This window comes from Ornithodoros turicata, unplaced genomic scaffold (assembly GCF_037126465.1).
Source record: "Ornithodoros turicata isolate Travis unplaced genomic scaffold, ASM3712646v1 Chromosome78, whole genome shotgun sequence".
Taxonomy (NCBI): domain Eukaryota; kingdom Metazoa; phylum Arthropoda; class Arachnida; order Ixodida; family Argasidae; genus Ornithodoros; species Ornithodoros turicata.
In genome coordinates, this window is record NW_026999392.1 from 78,089 (window position 1) to 90,847 (window position 12,759).

Below are 12,759 nucleotides of genomic sequence, written 5' to 3' on the forward strand. Positions count from 1 at the left end.
AAGTAAACATGCAAAAAATACGTATAAGGGCTCTCGACCTACATGCCGCGATGCGCTCTACGAGATAAACAACACACTACAAAACTACATCCAACACTTTTTGTGCGGGGCAACACTATTGAGCACTTTCATATAACCCACGAATGGTTCAACGAGTGCAGTTCGAGTGGTCACGATACATTCCTACGTCGTTCATTGCAGTCGCGCTATGATGCTGCACAATATATGTATCTCGTGTAACAAGCCTGGCAATCGCACGATGTGCATGGGCAGAAATACGGCCTTCTTTCTTTGAAGACCAGTCCTCTGCAGGTATATGCTCAAACGATCACCAAGTCACACGTTGTTGCTCAATCGCTGCCATTCCTGCACTTGTAGTAAAAGCAGCAAACGGGTTGACGTGAATGGCAGCTGAACGGTTGAACTGCGAAGTTCTCGAGCACACAATCATAATTTCACGCCGAAAATGATGTTGAGGTGAGTTCGCGGTTGTTGTTTCCATCGTTCAATAGTTCTCGGGATTACCTCGGACGAAACGCTCATCGTAGCCGGCGGCCATAACTGGATTTCCTCGCAAACGGGAGAAGACGCCAGGGAAGTCAGAGAAAGCCTCAGCTTTCATCCAATCAGACGCACGATTCTCTATCTACGTAGATGGAGCAGGTTTATCCCATCTACGTCACAAAAATGGCTGCGCCCATGGCTTGTTTTGGTTTCTTTGATGAATTAATTTTCGTAATAGGAAGACAAAATTGAGAAACGAAGGTGCGTTTCGGGGGCAGTTGGATGTGCTCGTTCTGAATATCACAACCGTTTCAACACATCGGGAAATCGGCGTAGCTGACCTTTAACACTTGCTGTGATTTCTCATTACATCTCATTAACACTTGCTGTGATTTCTCATTACATCTCATTAACACATACTGTGATTCCTCATTAAGACTAATTGAATATGGCACCATTTTCAATGTAATATTTGTCCCAAATCATGTATTGGGAATGTGAATTTTCGCAGTCACTGAATGAGATTTGTGTACATGATATCCAATAGGTTCAATGAGATTTTCATAGGATTTTGAATGAGACGATTTCCAGCAGGGATGTTTAAAGATCGAGCCAGGACACTGCCAGAGTCATGGATGGTAAAAAGCTTTATAAATGCATGATCTATAATGATACCCGCACGAGGTGGAGGAAAAAATCTTCTAAATGGAAACGTGAAATCGGCCTGCTGGAAAAGACATTGGATGACGCGGACCGATATCATGTAAGAGGGATCTCTATAGTATAGGCTGGATCGCGCATAGGGTGCTCCACAGCGTGGTCACCGGCCGCCATATTGGATTCTGTCGTCTGCATTTAATTCAAGCGGGGCTGCCCGTATTTTTTAGAATTTACTTTAAACTAAAGGGCATGTCATGCCAGTTTGTTATAGCTTTGAGTACACTTCACACGGACAGAGAAAGAGGGATAATTTTTCACAGGTGAGCTCTTTATTTTGAGGAAAAATCTGTTTATTCGTATCGCATGCATCTGATAGCTCGGACTTGTTTGCATTGCTACTTCGCTGGTGCTGTTACGTACTAAGAAAGCATTTGTGGCTGTTCCTATAAATCTCACCCCATGTATCAACAATGCGCTTGTGCTTGCAGGTTCCCGTCACAGTCGCTCAGCTGTGCCGAATTAAGAAGCGGATGCAGAACCTACGCCAATATGCCAATTTGTTCCACTGTTCTTTTAATTTGTGAGGTACGGTGGAAGTAAATAAACCGCTGTGTTAACCTCGTATGTGCAGTCACTCCTACAGCGTGTGAAGTCATGCACGTGCATGCTCTTCGTGCACAGCGCTTCGAATTTCTGTAATGAAATACGCTGACAGCTGAACAACTGCAAAGCACTCGTGACAATAACGTTATTTTAAGATGAGGAATGGGGAGTTTCATCGCCAGGGTCTATACTCGACCCCATTGCTGGTGGTGAGTCCCTTCAGAATAAGGAACGAGGTCTTATTGTAGAACACACACAGAGACACTCGTAGAACATAATACGATAACGGAAAAAGTCAAACGAGAACCGTACAATACCAAACCACATAATAACGAACGAGAACCACGGAACACCACACGAAAACCGAACAACAAACGAAAAATATAAAGACGGAAGTACCTTACAATAACAAACAGTGCGAAACATTTCTTAGCATCTCCGCGTTTGCTCGAAGGCTTGAATGTGTAAATAAGCGTAGTGCTCTCGCAGTTAAGAAGCTGCTAAGAATCGCGGAAGTACGTTTTGTTTTATTTGAGATAAAAAGGCACTCGAAGGACACAAAGGTTGTTGTTTGACATCGTACAGGATGGTAGTATAAGTTGCATGACTGGCAAGGCACGACTGCGGGATCTACATTGTTAATGGTGTGCACTGATTATTATTACTTCCGACGAACATCTCGCAGCGTGAGGAAATGATGTAATTGAGCACATTTGGATTCCAGCTGTTGCACGACAGCGTCGTAGCGCGCGTTTCTACCACCCCCTTCGCGTGCACAACGTTTTGGGAAACGGGAACGTTTTGTCGTAATGGACCATTTCCGACAACGCGTATGCGCATGCCCAGCCCTTGGGTCCGCCATTTTTGAGCGGAAAACATCGCCATGGACCCACCTGCGGGCGACTGTCATGTTCATTGTGGGCAGATAATCGGTTTCAATGTTACGCGGACGTTTGAAGTCTGGTAATGAGTACAATACGCTTTCACTCTTTCCGCATTCTTCTTCCAATCTTCTTTGGCTACTTTCTCACGCAACGTACGCACCAGTTCTTAAAGCGTCACCATTATTAGAGGGATAGACACGACGTTCGACATTCCGCCGCCAGGGGCGACGCGAATATGGAAAAGGTCCATTGTGAAGCATCCGCTAGGGTACAGAGGATAGAGTTACATTTCACATGACACCACACATGAATTTAATGCCAAGGTGCCGGAACGCACTTTCTGTCACAGGTTTGCAAACGCGGTAGAGGACAACAGTACACGTACTTCAGTTTAAGGAAGAGATCCCGAAGACGATTTTCATCTTGGTGTGCGGTTGGGGTGTGAAGCCCATATCTACTGGATTTGAGGCTTTTTTAGCTTGGGTAGAATACCTGGTGTAGCGTTTTGAGCAGCATGCTTGTGCTGAAGTTAATTGAAACTCCTAGGCATGGAACTGAACATCAAAAGTCAGTGTTATTCAAGATGTCAGTGTTGGAACAAACACATTACAGACTACATACCGACTTTCTTTTCTGTTCCCAAAACCGCATAGCATGTGACTAAAACGTCGCCATACACGAAGTTCTCTTAATTGCTTCACACGTACGCAGATAAAACTTTCCCAGTCCCAGCTTATGCGGCGACACCACATAGAAATTCCCACATATTCCGAAAATATCGCGTCCGGAAACTTGACAGATCTTCAAACACATCATTCCCTCCACGCCATTTAAATGTAGCTTTCCAGCACAACCTTTGCTTCCTTTGGAGTAGGTCCCACCTATGACACGAAAACGAGGCAACAGAAATTGCAAAACAAGATTGGAGCTGACCAGAAAACATTAACTCATTATTGGAGAAATCGTTATTAATTTTTATTTCACAAACACTCGTTTTTAACGCTTCTTAGTAGAGTATTCGAGGACAAACAGCGCATTGCCTTGCAGGAGATTTCGCGGAGCTAGTACTGGAGGGAACGCGAGCGCTGCGCCGCGGCCAACAATAGACTCGAGGAATTGGGACGTCATTCTCCAGCCGAGTTCGGTCTCCTTCACTGATCTCTATAGTAATAGGCTGGATAGCGGATTCAGGGTGCAACAGTACGGTCACCGGCCGCCATCTTGCGAAGCTCAAAACATTGCCGTCAGCGACTCAGATGCATATTCTGCATGCGCCTTTGCGTAGCATTTTTGTGGTGTCATGCCCGCCTGCTGTGGTTATGGGTGTACTGCCCGTACTGGCAAGATACCGGGAACGACATTTCACAAGTAAGTGACTTAGTTTTACTAATAAATGTGATTTATTAGTCCACGAGCGGAGCGACAAAACGTTGCTGTTTAAGCATGTGCGCGGCACCTTGTGACTCGTATCTCAAGATCTAAACGTTAAACTTTAAGCAGTACGTTATCTGGATAGAGTCATTGTGATAGTCCAGACTTCCTGCAGTTCACGAGTATGGTCTCGGCACGTAGCAGGCGTTGATGTGCGCTTGCCAGGTGTGGGATCTACGGCTCAGTTTGTTGGTCACGGTATCGACGATTGCTTGCTTGGATCAGCCTTGTCATCCCTGCCGTAACTGATGGCATACATTGTTCAATGCAGGTTCCCTCACAGCCGCCCACAACCTTTAAAAAAGTCTGTGGTGAATGTCAGGCGAAAGGACTGGACGCCGTCGAGGACATCACTGGTCTGCAGCAAACATTTTAAAGACAGGTGCTTCGACAGAACAGGGCAAACCGTTAGACTGAGGCCTGACGCTATGCCCAACAAGTTCGACTTCCCAGAACATCTAAAGAAAGTAATAATGCATGCGTCATATGTAGAGGCCGGATTTATATGCACTACAAGCTGGTTGAACACACATGCATGAAAAATTCATTAATCTTGATCAAAATATGCACCTCTAGAAATTCACTTGTATGCATTTAAAACACGTAGCAAATTCACTGGGGCAAAAGTATCTTGCTTTATGCAGTGTACAAAAACCATGCAGAGTTGAAAGCATAGATCGAGAAGTTACCCGTCAAAAAAAACTCCCTACGAAGTTACCGTGTGAAAAATGTAACTGCGTTAATAACTAAGTTATTCAGCCCGAAACGTAACTCGCAGTTACGGAGTAACTTAAAAAAAGAATGAGTTACTCCCAAGTTACTTCGGACACAAAATAGCACTACACAGGTGCAGCGCGTGTGAGCAGTTGAGTTCGACCCTGAGTTGCCTGAGTTGAGTTTTCGTTTATGTCCAGCAATGCGAACGCTTTGCATCTTATTCCTTGTGGGCACACAATGGTTCAGCTTCATTTCAATAGCAGCGGTTCTTACTTCCTGAACAGAATACTGTCATTGACTGAACGTCACGTTTTATGACATAAAATGCCATGGAAGAACCGGAGAGTAAGCAAGAAAACAAGTGGACGTGAGTGAAAAGCGAATTAAAAGTAACTTGGAACTTAGCTTAAGTTACTTTGACAAAGTTACCTGAAAAAGAAATGAGTTCCTCTGAAAGTTACCACGGCGCAAAAGTAGAGAGTTAAGTTGTAAGTTACCAAAAAAAGGAACTTAGTTACAGTAATGAGTTGCCTCGAGCTCTGGTTGAAAGTGTGTATTTGCATGAAAGTCTAGCCTCTATGAATCATGTTCCCTAGCTAAGAGTTTCAAGCGATGGTTGATGATTGGAATCAGTACTGCATGAAGGGCACCTTAAAGCTGCAACTAGTCCAATATATGAAAACACTCCTGAATTATGCATTCATATGCAGTTAAAAGCCACTCCATATTGGATAGGACAGTACTAAGATGGGCAAAAGCATATAAAGAAAAAGTATTGCGTGAATATATTGCCTAACGTACAAACTCGTATTAGTGGGACATACAAACACACCAGGCACATGTCTCTTTGGTGCGTTCCAGCATGTTTACTTTACTTAGAGACAATAAATAATTTTTTCAACCTCGAATGTCTACTCTTTACTCTCCCTGCTTAAGTTTGCGACAATATATGTTTGAATGCAGCCCAAATGAAAACAATGTGATCCGTCTGATCAAAGAAGTTTCCAAGTGCTACAGCAGTATTGGACTGTACCACCTTGCCAAGGAATATACCGAGAAGGTGACAGCCAGGCCTCATCTGCGAAAGAAATTGTCAATGTTGATCATATCCAACAACCAGTAATGCACTCTGCCCACTTACCTGGTTGACTGCTCTAAACTTGCTGTTGCAACTGGACTTGTGATACTTTGATGTTGGAGCTTTCACCACAAGACCTTGCTACTTAGCCTTTTTATGACTTATTCACTCTACCTCTAGTCATTTTGAACTGTCTTTACCGGCAATTACCTCCCCAGTGTACATATTTCTAGTCGATACCGTCATTTAGCCTTTATATCACATAATATCATTCTAGTCCTTTGGAAGTGCTTTAGTGCCGTTCGGCATTTCGTATCATAACTAGTCATATCTAAACTTCCTGTGTAAAGCATAATGTTTATACCCAAGCATATTAATGTGGTTACATAAACAACCCAGGCAGCACAGCGCGACGGGCCAACGTGGGTGCGCCGGCGGCGACCGACCCGACCGGGTCGGCTCCCAACCACGGTCCGGCATACGGTTTGCAACACGGGGATGTTAAGGGTCCGTTATCGGCAGCCTGTATCGTACCCCAACGATTTCCCGAGGTGCAGCCAATGCGCACTTACGGGTGCCTCCTACCCCCAAAACAAGAGTTAATTTGCGCGATTTTTAAAAACAAAATCAATATGTCATTGTAGAAAACTCTTTATTGCATCATAGTCACAAGATACATGAGTTCTTTAATGCATCACTTAGCCAGCAATGAAAAAAATGAGTGTTACATTGAAAGTATATAACCACCAGTCCCGCATATGTACTATTTACTTCACAAATATTCACTTAACACAGGTTATATGGAACAGAGATAGAAGTTGGAACTCGTTGCCAGTTAAGTTAGACTGTTGAAAGATGGAAGTCACTGGAAAGGTTAGCCAGAACATAATTGTAGGCCGGCTCCACGTTAGCTCAGACAGGGAGGTCCCATGGACCCCCTGAATTTTCATGATTTTTTATATATATTTAGACGCTCATCGCAGATGATGATCAACATTGGTAAAATTAATCATTCGAATACTTTCCGTGCAAAAAATCGATAGATCCAGCCTTGAATTCGATTGTTGCAATTTTGCCGTGTTTCCACGTGTATACACCCCGAGTTTTAAAAGATATCGTAGTGCATTTTTTTTTGTGCTTTAGTATACCTACCTGCCAGCACTCCGAGCGCAAATTTAGGCGCACAGGTGCAACACTGTATCGTATAAAAATCGGCGAACATGCTCTGTCGCGCAGTTTTGTTCAAACTTCGACGCCTCTTGCTCTGGCTGTAGATATCTCCGACACGTTCGTACGCAGTGGATCCGCGTTTTAACGCGCTAATCAGCAGTATACGCCTTTGGAGAAGAAGTTTTTGCGTTCGATGAAAGGCCTAACATCGGGCCATATCCTGGACCGTTTTGAGAAATACACGCGCAAAATCCATGTTTATTTCCAAATATGCCTAAACATAAGCATAAGATATCAGGCGTCGAAATTAGGACAAAAGTGCGCGAGAGGGCATGTTCGCCATTTTTATAGACACACAGCGTTGCACCTGCGCGCTAGAATTTGCTCTCTAACAGCTGGTCTGTAGGCATAATAAAGCAGCATCAAAAAATTTCACAACAATATCTCTTAACACTCAAGAGGTATACGCGTGCAAACACGGCAAAACTGAAACATCCGAATTCAGGGCCGGATTTTCTCGATTTTTTTGCACGAAAGCTACTCGGCAAAAATGTTGATCATAATATACGCGAGCTTGTAAATATAACAAATAAATAAACAAGTAAATATAAAAAATACTGAAGACCCAGGAGGTCGATGGGACCTCCCTGCCTGAACTGACGTGAAACCGGCCAGTAACTAAATTTCAAACGCAATTACACGTAATAAAACGTAATGAAAATTGACGTGAAGTTTCTAAGCTACTTCAGAAATGTAATAGGTTACCTTCAAGTTATTTTCTACTCAATACATATACTTTTCAGCTCTTGACTTCTCTATATGGTTAATTCAGACGTTGCTGTCACAATGGGCGATTCAAGACGTTTCAAAATAGTGTTGATATACAAAAATGATATCAGTATCTGCTACAACAAAAGAAGCCTACATTTATAGGAAGGGAGTTGCCTCAGGACAGAAGCCGCCGATATTTCGAACAGGGACTGTTCTTCTTCTGGGCATTTGTAGGCTTATTTAGGGAGGGATTTGATGATTTTGATCTCGTAATAAGGCACATAAAAAAGGAGCACAAAGCAAATTTGTGCTCTACGAGTTGCCCCCTACATACATATCGTAGAACCGTACAAAGTTTTAATCCTGCTACTCAATGCCCTCTATCATTATAAATACACTGCTTATCGTTAAGATGCGCGATACCTGAGCTTCCTAATGCTCGGCTAAAACATAATTTGTAACATTCACCGTGGAACAACGGGAGTTAGACGCGCCGTGCACGTGCCATCTTTCACCTCAAGTCATGGGGGGAGGACTCAGCCTGCGATGTTTGTAGACCAGAATCGAACAAAAGGAACTTTGAACTTTCTTCAAGTTACTTTGACAAACTTAACCCCCCACCCCTGAAACAAAAGAAAACGGGAAAGGAACGAGCTCCTCAAGAAGTTACTGGAGCTCAAAAGCAAAGAGCTATGCAAAACGTTACTGAAAATAGCTAAGCCGAGTACCCTAGTTATAGTATCGAGTTACGCCCAACAACATGGAACACGTGAACAACTTGAGAATCCATACTACATGTGTCATGATCGTTCCATACCTTCTTTCAGAAAATAGAAGAAATATTTGCGCACCTTTGCTAATACGAGGGCAACATACACACAATTTGGGAACCACAATCTAAGATAAAAGGCGTGAGAAGGTGGTAACTGCCTTAGTTACCTCCTAAGCCAACATAGCGTCTGATAAAGGGTGTAAAAAGGTGGTAAAAGAAATTATCATCCATCCAAATTACAACAAAAAGGTGTACGCCCCTCTCGCTCCCGGAATCAGAAGCGGTAACCTTATTATTCGTGGCAGAGAGTGAGGTAGCAGATAGAACTTTGCAACCTTTTAGGCACAACATATGCGACAACTATTGCCTCCTAAAAGCTCTAATTGCTCCACCCTTTTTTCTGAGAGTGCAGTATGGCACGTGTAAAGTGCCTCGTACACTTGTTTTTATGAGAAATATTAATGTATCAAGAAGATGCCTTTTCTTATGGCTTTCTTGCTACGAAGGCCTCTTATTATGGATACCTGAAGTCCTTTTAAAAGAAAAACAACACAGCATACCAGATTGTATTCCTTTCAAGCAAGCATCACAGCGCGATAGGTTCACAGTGTTGCAACCGAAGTGCGGGGTGGATTCTGAAAATGGAAGATAGCTTGAGGTCAGGGTTACACTGAGGAAAGTACACCACACCACAAGATGCACACGTTATTGAATACAGACCAAATGGCTAAACTTACAGTTTTCAGCATGACATGACAAGATCCGCTAGAAAAATCTTGACCATCATCACTGGCTCTGAGGCAGAGATCTGGTGGTGGGCACTTCGGTGATACCTTCATCAAGGCAAGCACGCTCTGGTAGTGGCCCAGCGTGACATTCTGAATGAAAGATCAGGATAGCTTTCATTCACTCACAGTTTCAAACAAATTGACATATCATGCGACGATCACATTACGCAAACGGATTAAAGCGGAGTAATTTATTCACTTCGGAGGTTGCTTTTTTTCTTTTCTTTTCATTTAGAATGACTACAAAAACGAACCTTGAGCTGAAGTCCTCCAGCATTCCAGTTTTGCACGCACGCAGGAGATGGAAAGCACAGCTGCAGCACGCAGTCGTCCTGAGAAATGGTTATATTTCGTTTGATGTCAAATACACAATACATACGATTCCACACTTTACTGAACCATATTTTCACCAAAATGCAGTCCATTATCCTAAAAGCAACGCATAAACCACAATGGATCACTGAAATCGAAACTATGCCATGCTGCAATGCTAAGTTTTGAGAGAAGCCTTCTAGAACGGTGTCACTCATGTTGAAAAGCATCTATGAGTAACGTTTATCAATGTGAGGAATACCACAAAAAGAAATAGCACTTACCACTCGATGAATCGCTTAAAAATGTTGGAATTCCTCGAAAGTTTCGGGAGTACGGCCGGATACATTCGTTTCTCGCAGCGAGAGCGACGGGGACTCCGACAGTGCAAACACGGCTGGATGATCGAGGAACATCATTGGTCAGATTCGAAACTGTCGGTTACGTGATTGCATCACTCGGCGCCCGACAGTCTGGGAAGAGAAATCCGTTGCTGCACCCTGGTCATGTGACTGATTATCGTGAAGTGATCAGATCAGCATCGGGGAGCGATCCTATATTTTGGTCATATGACCAAGGTCAGTCCAGACCGGGAAATGATGAGACCAGCATCGGGGAGCGATCTTATATTATTGTTTACATGACCAAAATGAGACCAGAGCGGGAAATGATAAGGGCACCGTCGGGGGACTACCTTATCTTCTCTTACGTTCTACCTCCTCAGTTCCCACACCGCCGGGAGCCAGTCGGGCACTATCGCCCGTTCAGGAGCCGAAGCCCCCATTGCGTTCCCATTCTTTTCCCGAGAGTTTGTGCTGCCTGGGCGTGCCAAACATTCCCTGGCGTTCCACACCCCCGAGCAGAAAAGAAATGGGAGAAACACGAGAAGCAACACGCTGCACACGCTGACAGAAGACAAAGGAAGCTTAACACAACAAATACAACACCACACAAAACCAGCAAATCACATAATCGAAGTTGAAAGTACAAAATTGGAACGACACGACCTCACACGAGTACAAAATAGACAGGAAATAACGTGTATGTGACGGGATTTCACACAAAAAACGAAAGGAATCCAATCACGAGGGATTCCTGCAGCGATCCGTGGCAAAATTTTAGCGAAGCAGCAAGGGAAGCGCTCACAAGCAGCAAAACTTCTCACAGCTTACATGCATTCCAATGGGCTGTAATGGCTCTTTTGAGCCAGGGGGTCGGACTCGCTCAAAAAAGCGTGACAACACGGGGCCTGCCATCCGTTGGTCATGGAAGGCGTTGCCTTGCGTTGGCTGCTTCATTCCGCTAAACTTGACGTGCTCGTTTTCCTAAATTCATCACATGCTAAATTCGGCGTACTATCTGTGTGTCTCATACATGCGTGTCGTTCGTTAAACAAATAAGCAGTGAATATTTTCCCATTACAACACTTGCTTGTGTGCTGTCGTTCGTTGGTCACTTTAATATCACGAAACTTGACAGACCAGAGCATGGAATGGCGGGCGGTTTCGTTTTTGCCATTTCCGGTTCCCGTTGGTTCGCAAGCATGAAAATGGCAGTTTACTGTGTGTATTCATCTTTGTAACACTGTTACCTTCGGAAATACATGCCTACATTCGTTACGATGGGTAACGATTAATTGATTTCGCTCGCAAAGCATACAAACGCCACTTCAACATGTCATAGGCGCTAAACATCTTCATCTGTGTCGGTGAAAAGCAAAGGGTTGGCGCTTTCGCAGGCAATCACATAGGTACGATTCACGTTTAATATGACGTTTACCTTGTGATTCCGATAGCACTACTTAATTCTGCACGTATCCCGGAGATTCGTACGTTCTCAACGCAATTACACGGCTGGCCTTGCTTTCCACGATGGACGTCGTTCCCTCCATCGGCTCGTAGTAGTAATGTTACAACCCAAGATTTACACAGAAAATCCACGGCAGGTATTGCACTTTTTACTTTAAATTATTGTAAAATTTACATTTTTAAAATTTTAAATTGGGCAAAATCTGTCTCAGTGCAATACTTGTCGTGGATATTCTATGTAAAACTCGGGTTGTAGGAAATAAACTAGATAGAAAGGAAGCAGACAGTGGGAAATGATTTATTTGAAAATCAACGACGCCATCTTGAAGAAATCACGCCGGTGCGGGCGACTGGAGCACGAGGGTTGCAGAGGCAAGTGGCACGCTAGTTCCAAGGCATCACACCAGATGGCGCCAGCATCGTAGCTCTATACGAGAAACACAGAGAACAAGAAAGTACTAGCGACACGTAAAAATGGCAACGCTGCTCGACAAGTCTAACCATGCAGGAGCGCGGGGAAAAGGCCTAACCGCTACTGCTAAACAGCACGGAGAAAACACTACACATCGGGGGAAAAGGCTTAAGGCAATCGACAAGGCCTAACCACAGCGTCACAACACTACGCGGCTAACACATGGCGGGAACCACTAGCCACACGATGGTAAACGTGCGTCAACAGGCTTGGACACCGCTAAACAAGTCTAAACATTCGCGTAAGACGAGAAAAGGCTTAACACGAGCACGGTAAAACAACGCGCAAACATCGGTAAATCACTCACCTTTTTCCCCGCTGCGACGGAGCGTCCGCTCTCGTCGACAGCCAGGGATCAAGTGACGACGGAGCGACCGGCCGCACGTCTTCTCCCTACGAGAGCCAGAGCTGGACTGACTGAGGCGACGCGCCGCGGCAGCTACAGCAGCTAGCATGCGCGCGCGCGCGCTCCTAGCTCCTTCTGCGCCGCCCGCGGGTGTTTTCGGTTTCGGCTCTCCGCTGCGCGCGCGCACGCTCCTAGCGGCGACGGGTGGCTTCTGAGTTTCGGTTTCACTCTCATTTCTTTGCGCGCCCGTTTATCTGTATAAAGGCAGCGCGCACCGCGCTCGCGTCATCACTACGTGAAGATGTTCAGCTACCACTCGTTACAAAATTGTTCCCGCACCCACGCTTCTTGGGAAGAAGTGGAGAAGGAATGTTTCAGCAGCGAAAGTCCCCGCAACGAGCTCGTCATCACTGGTTTTCGCTACGCGATAGACATGGTAGGCT